Below are 20,612 nucleotides of genomic sequence, written 5' to 3' on the forward strand. Positions count from 1 at the left end.
TGGAAACTCTCAGGGTTAGAAGAATCAGCAGCTCTGGATTCTAAATAGTAGGATATAAGTCTAAGGAAGATTTGTGACAAATTCCATAAAGACCTCTCAACTTAAAAAGTAAACAGGAATCCACCCCTTGAGCAAAGATCAGATGCTTAGTGGAAATTGGTACCTTCCCATTAAAATCTCTTACCCATGTTTCACCAGGATGAGGAGAGAGAGAGAAGCAAAGAAGTCATATTTAAGAACGAGGCCAAGTAAAATGCTTTGGGTCTGTTCATAGGTCCAGGAACTGCCTTGAAGCAAATTGGTCAAAAGCATTCCAGTTACTAGGTGGGGGAGTGTATTTCCTTGACTGTGTGCTGAGAAAGCCTGTGTGGGCAAATCAAGTTTTGATTTGCAAACTCTCATCAGAAGAAAGCAGATCATGTAAGCTGTGAGGCCCTCAAGGAGAACACATGCCCAGTACCTACGTCAGATGTGGCTGTTAGGAGGCAATGGATGAGATAGGACCTCCCAGTAGGCAGGAACTAGGGGACAAAAGAGAAAAACTGGTAAGAGAGTTTATACTACAGCAGAATCTGGGTACAACAAAGGAATGTTCTCTGGGAAAGAAAAGGTCTTCACAATGCCAGGGGGCTATGTGTCCAGCACAATTTTATGACTCTTATTATTCCTTGTTTCAAAATGGAACACATATAGTTTACTGTGTATGCACTTTTCCATATTTGTTCCTCAGTTGTGTGTTAGGAGGGAAATGGGGGCAGGTAACTGGTCTAGTTTATGGATCTTCAGCCATGAGGAATTATGGAGATTCTGGATTTTGAGCTGTATGCAGTTATTCACTTTGTATTAACTTCCTCAGAGACTAGGTAATTGATTTTTCTGTGTGGGAAACTAGGCATATATTTTAGTAATCATGAAAGTGGCCGGAAAAAGAGAATGCTTGTTGTCACAAAATCTACATTTTTTCCCCTTCAACTTGAATACCCAGCTAGCCCTATTTCTAAGCCAAACGTGCAGGTATAGACATGTGACTGACCTCTTAGCCTTAAGGAGCAGGAACGACAGGAACGAAAGTTATGTGTACCACAGCAGGGCCTGGCCCTTAAAACTACCCTAAAATCCTCTTTTTTTCCAATCTGGTAATTGGCAAATTGGTAGATGACCATCATGTTTTAGAAGTCAAAGATGACAGATCATCTTCCGCCTGGGTTTCTTCATAGTTTTGTGGGAAAGAGTCTCTCTCTTATGACCTCTGCATCTGCCCAAGATTTGAATGATCATGATAAACTTCTAATGCTTTTAAAAATTTAAGATTTATAGACCAGAATTTCTAAGCACTTAACATTAATCTAATGCTCATGTTCCTTGGTTTCCCCTCTACTAAAAAATACTATAAAATAGAAGTATAATAAAACAATTTCTGAAGAAGGATACTAGGACTCCAAGCATAAAACTTCTGATGATTAAACTTCTACTTCAATTAAAGAACTTATAGAAAATAAAACTGATCTAAGTACTGAAATAGATAAGAAATGCTATTTTTTATATTTTGATGTCTCAATGATTCAGAAGTTGTGTGAAATGCTGAAATTTATATAAAATATGGAGATATGAAAGATTTATATTTTGGCATCCTTTAGATTCTAATTCCTGTTTATCTGCAAAAAACACTGAGTAGATTTTCTTCCCCAAATTAAGTTTTTTACATGATTTTGTTATTCCTACTTTAAGCTAGAGGATTATCTTTGCAATCTTAGGAAAATTTCACCTAAAAATCAATTTTATTGCAGTCATAGAAAGTTACAAACATTATTACTTGCTAAAACTCATTTCTTCCTATCAGCCCAGTTTAAGTAGATGAGTTCTATGATTATGCCAGCTAAGTGATTTATGTTCTTCTTGAACTTCTATGGCAATTAGTAATTTTATATTACTTTATATTTTCTGTCATATATTATAGTTTCTTTTACAGATTTCCTATTATAAAACTCTCATTGAATGTTTTCACTCAGTTCCTCCTTTGTGCTCCATCTTCAAGTCACTACAATATATTAAAATTAGAAATTTTGTTTTGCTCAATAATATATGCTATTGCACCAATTCCTTTATGGGGCCTCTTCCAGGTCCTGTACTGTACCAGGGTATCACTGGAGCCAAATCTTCAGGAGTATCTTCCTGACTCATGAGTTTCTATCTAATGTAAAGTTTGCCTTTCTGATCCTATTCATAGTTCCCATCTCCTAAAGTTGGTAGCCACTGACTCCCTGTGAATCCATCCAGCCTGAATTTCCACTGGACTAAATTTAATATGTAGAAGGAAAGTAAAATTTCAATTTACTAAGGGCCAGGATCATGTACAGTCAATATGAAATTGTTTAAAGTAATATTTGTGTATATAAATGAAACAAATGTAATACATTTTTCCTACTTTTAACAAATCTGTTTTACATGTAATAAATACAATTCTCAAGAAGTTACATAGCTTAAATGTAAAGACAAAAATCAAAAACCCATGAGTCCTTCCAGGAAAGCAGCTCTGAAACTAAACCAAAAGAAATAAAAATAGCCTTTTCTTTCTTAGAGTATGAACACAGAATCAGAGTGAAATATATAAAATATTAATAATAATAACTTCTTTGAGAAAAAGGGATATATGAACATTGATCTCTGAAGATCTTATGGTATGTATGGGGTATCAGAAATGAAATTTGTATCCATAATCTATACCTTTTTAACATATATCATAGATACGCTTTAAGAGTTAAATACGTATATTAATGTTTTTTCAGACATGTATGACTAGAAACTGCAAGTGCATATTACCTTCAGACAAATATATTTGCTCTTTATGCCTCAACATTTGACACTGAGTAATGTACAGAATTGTTGAATCACTATATTCTATACCTAATACTAATAACACTCTATGTTCAATTATGAAATTAAAAATAATTTTTAAAAGCCCTGAAAAATTAAAATATAATTAGAAAAAGAGAATAGTTATGTGTTTTCCCCCTAAAATCTTTTGCTAATAAAATTAAGAAACAACTAATGGGTTTCTTTTGTAAAGAAACTGGTGAGGGAAGTAGGTCCACGAAGAGAGGCAAAATAGGAAACTGGGGTTATCAAGAGGCATTCGTCACTCTGGCATCAGTGTTAGTAGATGAAAGCAGTTGATTCCTTTCTAGGTTGGAGGAAAAAGAACATATTGTGCAATTATGTCCTGTGCTGAATATATTGTTGGCTTTCAACCAATTAATAATAACAAGAATGAAAACAACTCTGTCTGCGATAAGAATAAGGCTTCCAATATTAGTCACAGTCTGCTTAGCTTTAGGTTGGCTTAGATAAATGTAGTAAAGACAAGGAAAACATCCCACTCCACACTTTTTGGCTAATTTAATCTCTTTGCTAAGTGCTTAGGTAGTACGGTGACAGACATAAAGAAAAATGCATGGATTGATTGCACTGATAGATAAATAGAGTCCATTTTAGCACAAAGAAAAACCTTTATAATTAGATGTGAATACCTGGTTTCTTGCCATCCATCACATATGCAAGTTTAGGAAAGTATTTTTGTAATGAATTAGAAATGAGTAATATTTCATAATACTCATGATGCATTATACACATCCTGCCATAAATGGCTCAGTCTGTACAATCATAAGATTCAGAAATGGTTCACCTCATTTCAAAGGCCTTTCCACATACGTCTCTGCCAAAATTTTTTGAACTTAGTATTTTTCAAACATGTGAATCATCCAAATTTCGCAAATGTTTTGTGCAATTTTCCTAAAGCAACTACTGAAGTCCTATGTAATTTCTTGGCAAACGGAAATCCAATGGTTTGTATTTAGTCAGCCCATAAATTGAGGAGATGCAAGCTTCATAAAAACGTTCTGGGGCCCTAATTTAACCAAATGATACCTAAGAAAATAAGCAAAGTGAGCATTTTAAATAAAATTTAATTTAGTGATTAAAGCAACAATATGCATTCCAGTTTATATACAGGTCCTAATACTGAACCCAAGGGGGAAAAAAAATCAAAGTAATTCCATAGCATAGCCTCTAATTTTACAAGGAAGATAAAAAACACAAAGAAAAAAAAGTAAGAAGGAAAGAGAATGGAGAGGGAGACTAAGAATGGACCAAGATATTTGATTAATTCTGCCCAGATCTGATCAGCACAAGAAACATGGATCAGATACACCAAAAATACCAGAATAATGACTGGAAGAAATAAGGAACAAGCCTATAGTCTAAAACAAGCTTGAGATTTTATTGTTATTCTGGAATGAATAGTTCCAGATATATAAAATAACTCTGAGTTTATACAAAGTTAGGGGACAGGAGTGGCTATCTTCTCTAGGTCAGGGGTGGCCTCTCAAGTTTTCCTGAAAAATAAGGGAAAGCAGAGAGTAATTTTACCAAAAAGGTTTGTGTGGTTTTATTTTAGGGGGGATGTCTGTTTATTTTGGTTTGTGCTTAATTCTTAAATATTGTCATCCAAAGTTCCAAAGTAAATGAAGCTATGACAAGGACTATAATGATGGAAACCAATACAGTAGATTATCTCTAAGAAAATTTACTTAATATCAACAAGACAGTTTGCTCTCTTCCCCTTAAGCTTCTGGCTAGTATCAGCACAATGAGGCCAATTCTTGAAGTTCTATTTTTAAAATGTTCATTTCTTATAACAAATACAAAAGGGGATTTGCCTATTTTCATTCAATTTCACAAGAATTTGGGGAAGCATTTAAAAGGTGAGTTTTAAGAGATTTTTAAGTATAAATTTCTCTTGATTTTTAGGAAATAACTACTAACATGATAATAAAGACAATTAATAAAGCCGGTGTATAAAATTATTAATGGATCTGCATTGCTTCATATTCTGAACTCCCTGCTTCAGGTAAACCTTTGACAATAAAAATGTACAAAATACATTTGGACAATTAGAAAATAATGAAAAGCATTCAAGAATGACATTTGACAAAGGCAGATAAGGGAATATTGTACTTGAAAAAATGAGCATTTATAGATCAGCTGCCCCTGAAGTGATAAATCATAGATTATTAAGAAAATTGTATACCAGTATATTGAATCACTTGCAATTAGTTTGGGGATAAAAGGAAAATGGACTACACCTAATTAATTATGACAATGAAAGATGTTGATTCAATGGAAGACATTTATAAATTATAAATAAGATAAAAACATAAAATTTAGAAATTAAATTTAGAAAATAAATCTACATTTATATTTTATATATATTTTATACATATAAAATTTAGAAAATAAATCTACATTTATACTATATATATTTTTATGCATATAAACCTAGCAAAGAAGCAATTATAGAGAGACTACTATTGAAAGAAAAATATACAGTAAACAGACAAAAAATTTGTAGCACAGAATGAGCTATGAAGGAGATGTGGAAGCAATGTGTCATGGAGTTGTAACAGGATGGTACCAATGTCTAGGTGTACTGTAGCTATGACTTGAAATAACAGAGCTCAGTTTAAAATCTCAACTTCTTATTTACTAGCTGCAGGACTTTGGGCAAGCTGCTTAATTTTTTTGATCTTCACTTTCCTCCCCTGTTGAAGACCTCAAGATCTATACCAAGATTTGATATGGTAAGGTATTAAAGGCCTAGCTTACAAGGAAAAACTGATGTAAGGAATCAATTCAAACCTAAAGTGAGTTAGACTAACTCCCAATTTCTTCATACATTCTTGGAATTATCTTCCTTGGTTACTGTGATTCCTTTGCTAAATTCCTCAAAATTAGTGCATCAGAAAATATATCCAATTAAATAAGACACACACAATAAAAGAGGATATAAAAGATACTCAGCAACTGTTTATCTTAATTATTATAAGTAATTATAATTATAACCATTTTATTTAAAATTGTAAGCATAAGGCTAGAAAAAGCCTTCATGTAAAATATAATTTAAAATAATCTCTACAGGGATCCCTGGGTGGCGCAGGGGTTTGGCGCCTGCCTTTGGCCCAGGGCACGATCCTGGAGACCCGGGATCGAATCCCACGTCGGGCTCCCGGTGCATGGAGCCTGCTTCTCCCTCTGCCTATGTTTCTGCCTCTCTTTCTCTCTCTGTGACTATCATAAATAAGTAAGAATTAAAAAATATATATATATATTTATTAAAAAAAATTAAAAAAAATAAAATAATCTCTACAAAATATAAGGTTTTTAAAATTTGTCTTGTTAATGTCCATGCCTTAAAAGTTGTTTCTTACAAAGAAAACAAGATTTTTAATTTTTTTGATAACTTAAAAAAAGTTCCAAATCAATAGGGAACATAATTCTTTCTATGCACTAAAATTGGCCTTTATCAAATGATTATTTTCTTTCTTTGCAATATGTACCCTCTGATTTTAAGACATTTTAGGTTTTAAGTTTTAGAGTAATATAAATATTTACAAAGGGATGGAAAAAGCAAGAATGCATTATACCTATTTTGTTTTGTTTATAATAACATTGCATTAATCAAGGCTTTGTTCAGATAAATTGAAACCGGTTCAATTTCTTCTTGTCAAGGAGAAGAATATAAATGTTGTACAGTTGTATAATTGATTTTGTGATTCAAAAGGGGCTCTTTAGTAGAGATAATTTATCAAAGATGACAAAAATGGTAAATGAGTATTTCCTCGGAATTTGGAGAATTTTCTCATTGAAATGTTGAATTTACAATGATCTAACAATCAAAGATTTTTCTCGTAAAACATGTTCCTTAAAAGCTTTCTTCATATTTAGTTTTTAATCCAGATCAATTCTTCAACCTTATTTCAATGTTTGGTTTTCTTTCATTAAAAAAAAAGAAGACTATGAAGAAAAGATATTGCTATGGTATATTAAATAGAAAGAACATTATTAAAAATTAGTTGAGCTTACTATTCATCTTCTAAACCCCAAACCCACTGTCAATTTAGGTTGTAGTTCAAACATTATTTACAAAATAACATTGATGTCAAGAAACTGAAATAATACTGCTGAATTTTATATACGGGTCACATAACTTATAATAATATATTAATCAAAAGCTTTCATATATATACTTTTTTCTGGTTTATCATTCTCATTTATGTTTGTAGCTACATCTATTTTCACTGTGTCTACAATAATAATATTGGGAAAATAATAACCTTCAAGGCATCAGATGAAGTCTCTGGTGATGTCACATTCACTCTGACATTTATACTGACTTCATTTATGACAGACTGAAGGTGATGAACAGGTCCAAGCAAGAGGTCACCTTGTGTCAAGACTGGTATACAATCTGTCAAATGCAGTGACTGTGAGTCTGCTAATGAGGAATTAACTAGACAGAATGTTGCTATTTGACTGTTTTCATGCACTCCAAACCTGTTAAACAATGCTAATCAGGTGTTTATTAAGTGAAACCATTATGCCAAACTTGCTGCAAACCTCACCATATGTCAGAGAGGTTGTAACATATTATTCATCCATTTTAAAGCTAGATTAATAAGAGTCATTTACTAAACTTTTCTTTTCTTAGCCTTTGGCTATGCCTTAGAATTAAGGTTATACTTTTATTTCAGTGTTTCTTTAAATGGACACACTTAACTCCACAAAACTATTTTAAGTGAGTGCCTCTTGGTGAAAGCTCTTTTCATTTATTTTTATATTGAAAATCAACTATTTTAATTAGGTAAAAGAACACTTATTTCAATTTGAGCAAAACTGGTCTAACCAATAATGTTTTTTATAATGGAATGACTTGAAATATTTATTTACAAAATTACAAATTTTTGCCTAGAAGTGGGCACATTTTAAGGGTCTTCATCTTACAATTTAGTTAAAAACAAGAAGCAGTTGCAAATAACTTCTGATTGGATATAATTATACTTAAAAATATCTAAGGACTTCTAATTTATTTTATATTTCCTTTATATAAAAAGATATTAATTATGAGCTCCCTGTATATTGATACCTAAAGGAACATTTCGTAACCTAACATGATAGTATCTTCCTCTCTTCTAAGACAAGTGTCAGAATTTATTTAATCCGTACAAAACTGCCATCTCTCATAATAGTTGTTTCTATGCACTCTGTATGTTAATATGTTTTTTGCATTTTATAAGAAAATAGCTTTTAATTCATCAGATCTAAGTTTATATGCAGAAACATCAACCTACCGCCCATATGATTTGAACAAGTCGTGTACTCTATCAATTATAAAATTTGGATCAATATATTTGCCCAGCATGAGTTTTGAGATAATCAAATGATATTGATCTATCATGCAAATTTTAAAAGTATTTTAAAATTAAAGCTAAAATCAAGGTTCATATTGATAGCTAACAAATATTTTAAGTATGTGAAAATATTTTATAATCTCTATGTAATAGCTTCAGTTTTACATCATTATCATATCCCTATCACTATCCTCATTTTACCATACATATCATGTGTTTAGATATTTCTATCCAACTAGACCTCAGCTGCTAAAAGCAAAAACTGCATTATCTTTAAAAAGTGGTCTTTCTATCAAACACCGTCTATATTATGTACAGAAGGCAATGATATTTTGTTGGTTCACTACACATACAGGAGATTTAATGTCCAGTTTGCCAGCCTCAGTTGTTGAAGTTTCCTGAAGAAAATTCAGTTTCTCAGAAATTTGTGAAGACCCTTTTAGTTTCAAAATTAGAATTAGATGTCCTTTCTATGGATTACCATAACACTGTACTTCTTTTCAGAACACTTTCAATATCTCATTAAATACAAGTTCTATGAGGATAGGGACTATGAGGTATAGATAGATGTACAGATATATGCATATGTCATAGTCTCAAATGTACACATATTTAGACATACATATACACGTATGTGTTTACATATGCTTAGAATAAAGCTGGCACATAGTATGTGTTCAATATGAAAAGTTCTTTAATTTGTTGAAGCGATGGATGAATGTGCAGTTTTTATAGCTGTTAGAAGAAAAATTCATTAAACACTATATAGACTGAAAAAAAAAACCTAATATGGACAATAATTTCCTTTTGGCTTAGATCTTAGGAGTCTTTTTGCTTGATAAAGATTGGCAGAGGTACTCCCTCCTCATGCTTCATCTCCCTACAGTAATTTGGACATTGGAGCAAATCATAGATTATGTAAACTAAGATAGAAGAACAACCTCAGGATAATATACATTTCAGAACAAATATTTTTAGAGAGACATGGAGTTTTAAAGACAAATGAAAACTTTATGTAGTCTAATCTCTAGTGTATTAGTTACTTATTATGTAAAAACTGCTGTGTAACAACCAACACACCACAGAAATACAAAGGATTACAAGAGTTTATGAAAAATTACCTGCCAAAAAATTGGACAACCTAGAAGAACTGGATATATCATAGAAATATAACTTTCCAAAACTGATTCAGAAAGAGATGGAAAATTAGACCAGACCTATTATTAGTTATGAAATTGAATAAGTAATCAAAAAAACTCCCAGGAAATAAAAGCCCAAGACCAGAGAACTTCACAGGTGAATTCTACCAAACATTTAAAGAAGAGATAATATCTATTCTTCTTAAACTATTCCATAATACAAGAGGAAAGTTAGTTTCCAAATCTGTTCCATAAGGCCAACATTGCCCTGACACCAAAACCAGGTATAGATACTACAAGAGACAGAGAAACAGAGGAAAAGAAGAAAGAAAAATCTCTGATGAACATAGATGCAAAAATCCTCCAGAAATATTAGCAAACTAAGTCCAACAACACATTAAAAAAAATCATTCACCGCAATGAAGTGGGTGTCATTTCTGGGATTCATTTAATATTCACAAACCACTCAACATGGTATATCATGGTATATCAGATCAATAAAAGGAAGGATAAAAACCATATAATCATTTTAATAATGCAGAAAAAGCATTTAACAATGTACAACATCCCATTCATGATAAAAACCCTCAACAATATAGGCTTAGAGGAAACATGCCTCTACATGATAAAGGCCATATATGAAAAGCTCACAGCAAGCATCAGACTCAATGGGAACAAAAACAGAGCTTTTCCCCTAAGTCAGGAGAGGACAATGATGTCCAAGTACTTTCCATAGATTTACATTCATGAATAAATTCTAATCATATATGATATGCATATGTAATAAACATTAGACATATGTTAAGTAAAACATATTTTTCCACTGCCATATTTTGGTGCTGAGCATCATCCCCTCAATTTCTTGTGCCACCTCTGAGGCCAAAGGAATAGCTTAATGAAAAGTTTCTAATTCACTTAGGTTAACATTCATGTTCTTGCCTTGGATTCTGGCCATATACAGCCATGAGCATTTTTGTGCATCTCTTTTCTTACATTATTTAGTAATATCTGTGGCCTTCCATTATATTTGGTTCAACTTGGATTTTGTTTCTCCATCTGATATCAAAGTCATTGTATAGACTTCATGGCTTTGTCAGCAAGATCCATGCTCTTTCTGCTCTGCCTGTCAATGTGCATGCCATATGCTTGTGGGTATGTATACATATGTGCATAAATATGTGTGCATATAAGACAAAAAGTTGAATCTTTCAATATCTCCTAGGTTTTCCCATATATAATTTCTTCTTCTAAATGTAATATCTTTAGTGTAGGTTGTAATAACAAGACCTCTGAATTGAAACGTTTTAATTATGCAAAATTTCAGTCATTGGAGATAAACCTGAAATGTCTTAATATATGTGAAGAAACCAAGCAACTTCATGCAGATGCATACACTTTTTGTAGCATTGTTATGAATTTGTCCTAGAAACACAGAGATTGGGATACATTTTATTTTGGGTGATTCCCACCCACAAAATTTAAATGAAAACTAATTATATCAACATATTGTAATTTCGCAAATTTGGAAAGATATTACTATGTGAACAGAGGACCCATAACATTGTTGGAGGCCCAGGCAATTGAAGATTATTGATAAAACTTTGTAACTTTATCACTAATCAGCCTTGCAATGTGTTAAAGCTTTCTATTTATTAATGTCGTGGCATTATGATATAGTGGGAAAAATATGGGATTTGGAGTCAGATACTCTTCAAATACAAATTGTAGTCCCCATACTTGCAAACTGTATGAAGCTCTAACTCTCAAATCCTGTTCCCTTCTATTAAAACATGGGTATAGTAATACTATACAATAGGATCTTTGAAAGTTACTTAAAACATATGTAAATCTCATAACATAGTAGTTATCAAATTTATTTTTTTCACTTTAAACTCTTTATAATTCAACAAAATGTTCTATTAGAAGTAAAAAGATAGCTATTTCTAACAAAATGTCTGTGAAAATGTGGAGATTTTTCACAACATGAAAGATTATAGTTCAATATTAGAGACATTCTATTACATCCTATTCCCCTGAGCTCTTAACTCAAATGAAGCACTGAGGACTAATTAATATGATTGTTTTTCATATATTTTGGGGTTCTTCCTTTGTTTTTCTGAATATTTCACAAAGGTAAATATGTTGCTTACACTATAGACCTCTTCGTTATTTATCTTGCATCTGTTTCAAAGTGAATATAAACAAGGCATTCTCTTTGAAGTTAGAAAAACTCAGTGACTACACAGATCCTCTGAGTATAAAACAAGAGAAAGAGGTTTTTGATTGTTAGAAAAGTTGATAAAAATGTAGACAACAAAATGAAAGGATGGTAGAGTTTTATACCCCAAAGCAAAAGTATTGAAAAATATTTCCCTTTACACACGATAACCCCAGGGATATGATAAAGAGATTAACTATATCTAGTCTTCATTCTGATTTACAGCTTCTATTTCCTTAATTGCTATTTTAGTTTGATGTGTAGTTTTTTCAATTTTCAAATGTAGAAACATACGTTCAGTTCTTTTGTGGGTATAAAAGTGTACCCACTTACTGGTCATTCAGCATCATGTTTTAGAGGAATTAAAATTGATACTAACGCATTATGATCTTAATATTTCTGAAGTATTTTTGTACTGTGAGTAGAAACAATATATTTTAGATTTTGATACAGAAGATTCAACACTTTAGACACTCAAGTTTCAAACCGAGTATCAATTTTCCTACCTGCTCATAGAAAGTTTTATCAGCAACACTTAAACATGTCAAAGCTTAAAATGAGAAATACCACAGGAGTTGATCTGAACTATCAATATTAAGGAAATTACTTTTTAAATTAATTGTATATTCATCATGCACAGCAGAGGTCTAGGCACAAAAGTATGAATATTAAGCTAAATAGTATGATCAAGAATAATTTTTAACATTTTAATCGGTTAGTTATTAAATATTATATTTATATCAACACAATTGAGAAATTTGTGAGGACTAATTTGGAAGGGGCAAAAACCACCAATTTAAAGTATTTTATTTTCTTGCTAAAAACACGTCTGTTCGAATAGTTTCCATTTGTAATTTTTGAAAAAGCTTCTAGTAATGTAGTTATCAATGCAAAAAATAAATGTTAAAAAAACTGGATGAGAGCCAAATCCATCAAATACTCCCTCCAAAAGATAACTTCCCAGAGTCCATCCCAGATGACAGTGCCTTGAACATCTTTAACTTTTCCATCAGAACCATTTAGCATTACTATGCTTCTGCGCAGCTGGAACATCACTACCATTGTCAGAACCAGGCAAACAAATTTATGATGATGTTCCTGGGAATATGGAACTAATGCAGAGGGGATTTCTCTGTAGTTCTTCATTAACATTTTATTCATTACAACAAGGGAGTTTTAAGAGTTTCCTTTTAAGCAAATTAGGTCACTGGATAAAAAACACACAGCATGGAAACACAGTGTATTACTACATAGAACAAAAGATCTGGTTAATAAATTATGATAATGGGATTAGTCATTTGCTAATGTTGAAAGGCACATTTAAATATTTTGGAACTTATAAAGAGAATAATTTTTTCATGTATTTATATTTTCTTTGTCTATTTGAGGGGGAGGAAGAATTTTTCCTGAGTGTTTATAGAGTTCTTTAGATACTTCAAATTATTTAAATAAATAAGTAGGCAGAAATTGTGTTTTAATCCTTAACTAAAAATGAAAAGTTGGAGAAAGCAATATAAGTAGATTAAAGAAACAGAATCTAGGAGTCAGTCTTCTCCATGAGAAGAATTTTTTTCTTTTTCACATAATCATTAAAAAATCCACTAAAGAATTATTTAAGATAAATAAGTAGGCAAAATTTGTGTTTTAATCCTTAACTAAAAATGAAAAGTTGGTGAAAGCAATATAAGTAGATTAAAGAAACAGAATCTAGGAGTCGTCTTCTCCATGAGAAGAATTTTTCTTTTTCACATAATCATTAAAAAATCCACTAAAGATGGTTTTTTCCCCAAAAACAAACATGTCAGTTCTATGTATATCTCCCTTGATCCACATGTACTTTCACTTTCTCATCATTTTTTAATGTACTTTGAAATGTTGAACATCCTAGGTAAGAGCTTTGACATATTTTCTTTTCCAAATCGTTTTTAATTGTGTTCTAAAATGTTCTGCTCTCTCCAAAATGGATTCAATATGTAACAAGTAGGCTGAGAGACTTAGGAGAAAATAGAGAATGAGGGGTGTTAATTCACATAAAGCACTGTCTTAGCTTGGGTTCCCTTGAAGTAAACTTGGAGATAAGGGTTAAGGAACTTGTGATATATTCAGATCTTGCTCTTAAAGAGAAAATGAGTGAAAAAAGTTTGACAGGACAGGTTATGGAGCTGAGCAAAGGCAGGATATCCACATAGGAAGTGCAGCTCATAGTAATGCATACTTTGAAGGAGACCCTGCATCTTACACCCCTTTGTCTGTCAATTATTGTTTACAGGCTGGGAGTGGTGGTATCCAAGCTCCCATCAGGAGCTGCTCTTGTTCAGCCTGAGGGAAAATTTGCAGAGACAGGGCCAGGTCAAGGTTGCCATTAACAGCCAAAGCTCATAGCAGCTGGGTCCTGGTACATTGGCCATCTGGTACCCTAGGGATCTGAAGAAGACACCAACAATGCGACAACTACCAGCAAAATAGTAACTCAAAATATCTGGTCATATTATGTTTCTATAATGCTTTATAATACACAAAATAATTTTGTGTTCATTATATTAAAAATAGAAACACTATATATATAAATAGAAACACAGTATAATATATATATATATACACACACACACACACAAACTCAGTTCATAGACCACTAAATTTGAAATAGGAATCCTATGTTGGTATTACTGATGTCTACTATGTTTGGCACAGTGGTATCTTCAATTTTTAAAGATGGAAAAATTGAGGCACTGTGAATTCAAATAATGTTATATAGGTAATAAGTAGAGCTAAGGTTTGCATCCAATTATTACAGAAAGATTATGCTTTTCTATAATTAATATTTGCAAATCATGATTTTATACTTATATACAATATTAGAAATCATATATTTCAAAAAACTTTAAACATAAATGTTCTATTAGTAAAATACTCAGTTATGTAATAAAATGCAACCTATACAAAGAAAAAGATTTTAATAATATAAAGGAAACGGGAAATAGTTATATTATACAGTCTGCAGAGGGAGACAGTGAGAAGAATCTCTCTTGGTGAAGTGATGCTGGAAAATTAAGAATTTGCTAAGTGAAATTTTAGAAGGTGAAAGAATAAGCATTCCCAGGGTCTTATACAGTGTCCAACACATAGAAGTACTTTGATATATATTTTTAAATGAGTGAATTACTAATTTTAGACAAGTAGGTAACAACCAAAACTGAGATGACAAATATCATGAAGTATGAAAAGGAATACAAGTGGGGCAAGAAGTTGAGATGAAAATGGAGAGGTAAGCAAGAATCAGATCATGATGTTTTTTGTGAGGATCTTAATGAGTTTCTCTATATTTTGAGGCAATGGAGAGACAATAAAGTTGAATCAGGGAGGGAGTATCTTTTTAGGATTTTGCTTTATATAGGTCAATCTGGTAGCCTTCTGGAGATTAACAGAAAGGGACAATGGGACTGAATTCAAGGATGGCAATGAGGAAGTCACTACCACAATCCTGATTCACAATAGCCTGAATGAAAAAGATAGAAGTTGATTTGGAATTGAGTGGATAGCGGTACCCAAGTGGCTCAGTTAGTTAAGTGACTGACATTTGGTTTCAGCTCAGGTCCTGATCTCAGGTCATAAGATCAAGCCCTGTGTCAGGCTCTAGGCTTAGCTTGACATCCTCTTGGGATTCTCTCTTCCTCTCCTTCTGCCCATCCCCCCTGTTCTCTCTCTCCAAAATAAATAAGTCTAAATAAGAAAGAAAAAGAAAGAAGAAAGAAAGAAAGAAAGAAAGAAAGAAAGAAAGAAAGAAAGAAAGAAAGAAAGAAAGAAAGGTATAGTTGATAAATATTTGGAATCCAAATGACAAATTTTAGTCCAAATGCAAACTGTCATTCATGGGGCCCCAATGTTGATTACTAATCTGAGTCATTGGTAAGGTGGTATCTATACATTTGTGGATCTCAATTTAGAGGCCATATCAATGTGCCTCATGAATGAGCATGATGCAGAGGCACAGAGTTGGAGTCAAACATGATGACCTAGGTATAGGAGTTGCACACCTAGATGCATAGTGGTTCTACCATTTGAATTGAATAATGTATAAAATGAAAGAATAAAAGAATGATAATTCCAAATTTGGAGGTCACAGACATTAACTACAGTGATAAATATGTGTGAAAGCAAAAATATTCTGGGAAGAATTGAATACGCAAGTAAACTTAGGCTAAGTGCTATAAGATTTAAGTAACTATTAAAATATGAAGATAAACATCCCTTAATGTCCGATTCTCTAGACAGAGGTGGAAAGCACATAGCCCAGTGCTATATATCTCTCAGACATGGAGCATTGGTCACAGTTCTGTCCCATTTTCCCAGAGTAAGAATTCAGGATCTCTTAATCCAAGGTTTTAGGAAACTATTAGCAATCATTTAGGAAAGGGAGATTGGATTCCTATCTATATCATCTGTGTATCCTTGTGTATCTTTGTGTATCCCACACATGTACACACAGAAATGGAATTTTTTATATAAACGCATAACATATCTAATATATGTGTAATATATATACATAATACATATAATAATCATATACCAAAATAGTCTCTAAAAATAATATACATGCTTAGAATACTCTAGTGCAGAAATACTTCATAATGAAGTCACAGATACTGTACAACAAGATGGATGGAAATTAGTTTGGCAACAATCCAAGAGTTATCATTCCATTGGGATTATGTATTTCTTCAATAATTTTCTCCTTTCCCACTTCCCCTACTGCTTTCCCTACTCCAGCCCTTTCAAATACATGAAAAATAAAGTCACTCATAGAGGAAAATACCCTACAAAACCATGCAAGCAGGCAAAACAGATAGCAGGACCTCAGGCACCATCAATTATGCTCTTCCTGTCTCAAATAAATCAGACCTCACTTTCAGGTGAACTAACTTTTGTGAAAAAAAATCCCTTGCACTCAGTCTATTCTTGACAACCAGAGCAAATAAAATTTAGAATATTACTAAGATAACGAAAGCTAACATGGCTTTTTGTAATCTCAATTTTCTACTTTCATATAAATGTGCTTTTCATCTTAATTGTCTGGACTGACACAGCCAAAGACAAAGAAGCAACCTCACAGACCAGGGCCCTATCAGCCTTATTAGAAAATGGACTTAATTGTCCAGCACAAAAAAGATTTGTTGAAGGGAAAGGGTGGGACAAAAGTACCCAACACAGTAAGATAAAGTTATATCCCCCCCCAAAAAAAAAGTTACACAGTCTTATCATAAACAGAATGAGCCACTTAAGAAACAGAAACACAGAAACGCTTTATATGGAGGAGCTGATGGGAGACTAAGCACATTCCCTACTCATATAGTGCCTCCTTCCCTGATTTATACACTAATTTTTAGCCTGGTTATTTCTACAACTTTCATATTTTTTGGTTAAAAACTAAGTTTAAATAACTCAGATAAATTGTAGTCACTTAAATTATATAGAATATATGCTTTAAGAAAACACTTTCTAGGGCAGCCCAGGTGGCTCAGCGGTTTAGCGCCTCCTTCAGCTCAGGGCGTGATCCTGGAGACCTGTGATCCAGTCCCACATAGAGCTCCCTGCATGGAGCCTGCTTCTCCCTCGGCCTATGTCTCTGTCTCTGTCTCTCTCTCTCTGTCACTCATGAATATATAGATAATTTAAAAAAAGAAAAGAAAACACTTTCTACTGATGATGCACACAAAATTTCCAATGTATAATATGATGAGATATTATGAAAGTATTTTATACCAATAACTATATTTAATTAAGAAAAAATACTCAAATTCTTGTTTTAAACTGAATTTTTATACATCTTAAACAATTATATGAATTATTTTCAATTCAAAAGGTGAGTGCCCAAACATTGGTTACTAGAAAAAAAATAAAGATTGTATGTATTTGAGAGAGAGAAAGAGAGCATGAGCTGGAGTTGAGACAGAGGAAGTAGGAGAAACAGACTCCTCATTGAGCGGAGGGCTTGAAGCCAGGGCTTGATCCTAGGACCTCAACTCCATGACCTGAGCCAAGTTCAGATGCTTTTAACCAAGTGAGCAAACCAGTGCCCCAAGGTTATTAGAAATTTTTATATTCACTATTTTAATATTCAAATTTTAATGTCCACTATGTGGACATTCAGTGATAGAATTTCCTTCTTTATTTCAGTTTTGTTTAAAGTTTAATAAGTTGCAACTAATTCACACAAACAACTCAACACCAAATGAATCCAATTAATTTCACTGAATCATTAAATCTGAAAGTTATAAAACTTATAAAATCATCATGACATTTGATGAAAATACTTGGAATAGTAAATGTTGAACCAATACAGAAGGTGGAAGCCCCAATGGAGAGGAGATAAATTCACAATATACTTGCTAAGAACATCAGACATCATACTAGTCAATATTTCTAAAATAATATATTTGCTGATGGAAACAATAATGAAGTAATTATTATTTTGTTATATAAAGATGAAAAAATAGGCAGAGTATTAATGCTAATTTGCCGATGTTCACACAGTTGTAAAGTGTTAGGATCTAGGCTGAAACGTAAAATCTGGCTCTAGAGCCTAAACTCTGAAACAATACCAAGAAAAATACTGAGAAATAATTACATTTATGGGCTGGAGTATCAAGGCTGTCATAATAGGAAAAAGGAGCGCTCAGAGAATGATGGAGATACAGCAGAAGCTCCCTTCATAGAAGTTAGGGTTTTGAAAAAGGCAATAGTGATCATAAAAAACAGAGAGGTAAATAGTCATCACTGAATCAACATATTGTTTGTATCCTGTTGTGTACATGGTAGGATTTAGATTATTTTTCTATTTTTCTTTCAAATTACTTTACATAAACCAGAAACTAAGAGTTAACACTGTGACCTCATCAAAACTATTAACTGGTAATAACAGCCCTAAAGAAATATTCAGGGTACTAAGCCCATGAAAACTATGTATGTCACACACACACAAACACACACACACACACACACACACACGTTATACTTTTCTAGTCATCAAAAAGTAAAACAAAATTCATCCTATCTTCAGTAATGCCTGAGCACATCTGTATTTACTCATTCAATGGTCCTTCCAATTGCATTTTACATAATCATCAATAATAATGGATTTAAACAGGAGGGGAAATAAAAATACTATTCAAGATCAATAGCATAAGTAATGATGTATGTAAGAAAACATAGAGCGTGTTGGTCCTCCAAGCTACTTACAAGGAACTTACTCTTCTTAGTAAACTTAATAAAACATAACGTAGATGATATATAGACACTGGCAATCCTAATGTTAACTTTTCGAAAATGTAAACTTAATTCTTTAAGGCAGTCTGCTAAAATCCATACACTATTTTCAATACTGAATTACAGTTTTTGCAGGTCATTGAAGCAATATGAATTTTAATTTATCATATAAGGGTGTAGTGATGCTGCGAAGTTTCAGGTTTTAAAATTCATATTTAGATAAAAATGAAAGAAATAAAGACATTTCTTTCTCCTCCTCCCTTGAAATCTACTAAGAGAAATTACATAACACATAAATACCCAATTACACAAACATATTCCATAAAAGACACTGATTAAATCATTAAGGTACCAAAGAATAAGTAAGAACTGTCTAAGGCTTATATGGCACGAACTATGCATCTTTAGTGCCAGACAAGTGAATAAAATTGAATAAATGGTACAATAAGCCCTGATTGTGGGTGAGAAAATTCAATATTATCTTTCAGTTTTTCTTTGTGTCTAGAAAGTTTCAGTCTAGTAGGGAAATGCACAAAAATAGTCAAAAAGTATATTCCTTCATTAAACCAAGTTATATGTACTTCATCTTTATTATTTCAATTTGACACAATATTGCAATAACCAATATTATAAAGAGGTATTCAATACACCTGCTTTGTATTTCTTTTTTTCTTTAAAGATTTTATTATTTATTCGAGAGGGAGAGAGAATGCATGTGCAAGCATGAGCAGAGCGGAAGGAGAGCATGAAATAAACTCTCTGCTGAGCAGGGAGCTCAACATAGGGCTTGATCCCAGCATCACGACCTGAGCTAAAGGCAGATGCCAAATCAACTGGGCCACCCAGGCACCCCTATATTTCTTGGTCATAAGAAAAAGAAATGAAATCAGTCTGTGAAAAAAAAAAGGCCAGAAAAACCAAACTTTTATTAACTTGGTAACTGACATAAGAAATTCAATTTACTTTTTACTAACTTTGAGTTTATGATGTATCTCAAGAGGAAAAATATGGAAACCTTGGGAATGAGAAATAAACTTGATTCTTAAATTCTACATGCTATTAGCAGGTACCAACCATACTACCACACATTCTAGACAAGAAACTTAAAAGGATAGCTATTCATAAATGAATCTATATTTCTCTTACTAATTAATAAACACCATGCTGTGAGTAACTGGTGATAATGTACTATTAAGAAAAATCAATAAATTTACACTGAGGGTCAAAGTAATTGGTGTTGTGGAATAAAAAATGATGTATTGTGCATTGATCCTTTAGCAATCTTTTAACTAAAAAGAAGAGAAAGCTAATTACTTTAGCAGGTATCTGAAAATGATAAGATTAAAACAAGCTAATTATATGTTCTTGAATAATGACTTACTTTGATGAAAGTAAATTGAGGAAAAGCATACTGTGATTTAGGCAAAGAAATATTAAATTTTACTAATTACAACATAATCCTGATCCATTTAACTGCCCTTAACCTATTTTCAAGAAGCTTAAATAGAAACAGCAAGCATTATTAAACAGAACTATATAGCACATTTCCCCCATACTATGCAAGATAAACTGAAATGCCAAAGACATATGTGTATGTGAGACTAAAATGAAAATCTTACCAGGTAAATTGGCTAAAAATATGTTCAGTAAATTTTTCCTAATAACAATAGTTTAAAAGTAGTTTTATCGCATTAGTGTTCACTTACCTCAAACAACGTTGGAGAAATAAAACCACACAAGCTGATCAAG

General features: G+C 32.4%; 1 long non-coding RNA gene across 1 annotated transcript in view; it reads right to left on the reverse strand.

Moving 5' to 3' along the window:
- The window catches only part of LOC112655760 (uncharacterized), a 117,540-nt gene that overhangs the window by 6,904 nt on the left and 90,024 nt on the right, over nt 1-20,612 (reverse strand). The gene's annotated exons all lie outside the window — the stretch shown is intronic.

This window comes from Canis lupus, chromosome 22 (genome assembly GCF_003254725.2).
Source record: "Canis lupus dingo isolate Sandy chromosome 22, ASM325472v2, whole genome shotgun sequence".
NCBI classification, from domain to species: Eukaryota; Metazoa; Chordata; class Mammalia; order Carnivora; family Canidae; genus Canis; species Canis lupus.